The sequence below is a fragment of the Condylura cristata genome, unplaced genomic scaffold, assembly GCF_000260355.1.
Source record: "Condylura cristata isolate star-nosed mole 26May11 unplaced genomic scaffold, ConCri1.0 scaffold00026, whole genome shotgun sequence".
In the NCBI taxonomy this organism is placed as follows: domain Eukaryota; kingdom Metazoa; phylum Chordata; class Mammalia; order Eulipotyphla; family Talpidae; genus Condylura; species Condylura cristata.
Window position 1 is genome coordinate 2,078,913 of NW_004567127.1, and position 1,473 is coordinate 2,080,385.

Genomic DNA, 1,473 nt, shown 5'->3' on the forward strand with positions numbered 1-1,473 from the left:
CGGCTCTGCCTTCAGCAGAGGTTTATTTTATACGTTTCAAGCAGGCAGAGGGATGATATTAGCAGATGAAATGGGCTGAGATCAGGATCACCTTTTTGCTAAGAATAGTCTGGGGTCGTTTGACCTTTAGTTGAGATTATAACATTTTAAAAATCAATCTATCAGGGCTAAAACAGGTACATAGATTCACAAAGTTTAAGACTAATATTACTATATTTACCACAGTGAGGTTTAACCACAATAAAGTCCCTGAAATATTATCTATTACTTAAAGCTTTCATTCTCATAGAGACATCCTAGGGGGTAAAGTAACGTGAGGGCAGGAAGAGGAAATTTCTTGTAAATCAAATTACAGTAAAGTTCTTTGAAAAACAGAAAGTTTTGAGTTTCCTTGAAGTCTAGAGAGTAAAAAACCTGATTAGCTCTGAATAGGCGACTTGGGTGAATTTCCGTATGTAAAGACTAGGTAGTAGAAAGCTGGAGTGGTTATTTAGAAACTGAGTAGAAGGCCATGGGAGATAGCAGGGTGACGAGATTTCCATTTTCCTCCATCCGGACAGTGAGAGAGACTCTGTAGTAACAGCCATTTGCTTCTATTAATCAGCCAGTTCTTTAACGACTTTTAACTTCAAAAAAATGTCTCGCCCTGGTGCAGTGCTTGCTTGTCAGGGCAGGCAGCGCCTTCTGAGGCTGAGGCAATCCAACTGAGGCAAACTGAAGGTTGCTCAGAATATTTTGATATGACGATCATACAAAAAAGGGAGGTCATGACATAAGTCAGCATGGAAGTCTGATTTTTCAGGGCTTTTCCCCTCCATCTTACCGTGTCTGTCGACAGAGGTTGCATAGCTTGTGTCACCGGGGCAGAAGTCTCAGGAGCCCGATTTCCTGCCTGTGGTCAGCCCAGCGCCAGTGAGTAGGGAAGAGAGAAGGCTGGCTGGGGGCTGCAGGAGGGCCCAGGAGCACTCTGGCTTATAACAGGGGGTCCCTAGGAAAAGGGGAAGTTTCCAGGTTCCCTGCCCCACCCAGAAGGAGGATGGAGCTGAGCAGAGAAAAAGGAGAGAAGAGAAGGGAATGAAGCAGGATGGAGAACAAGGAGGAGACCAGACCTGAGGAAGCCACACACAGCAGCAAGCATGTGAGGAAGAAGCCGGGCTTTTTCCTGACCCTGGGCTGGCTAAGGCAGATGTGAGTGAGAGACCGGCAGGGAGGTGACTATGGTAGTGTCTACATTGATTTTGATTTTGCTTTTTTCCTCCCAGACTTGTCTGGCCGTTTCTGACCCTTTTCCATGGGTCCTGGCCAGAAAGTGCTTTAGTCTTGTGGGGGCTTTCAGGCCTTGCTTTGGGCCAGTCCCTTTTGGGTGGACTTTTGCCCATGAGGGGATGGGTCACTTCAGGTGTTTGATTTAGAAGTTATATTCTTTGTGTTCTGTATTGTATATTTACTGTATTAAAGTCCCTTTTCATTAAA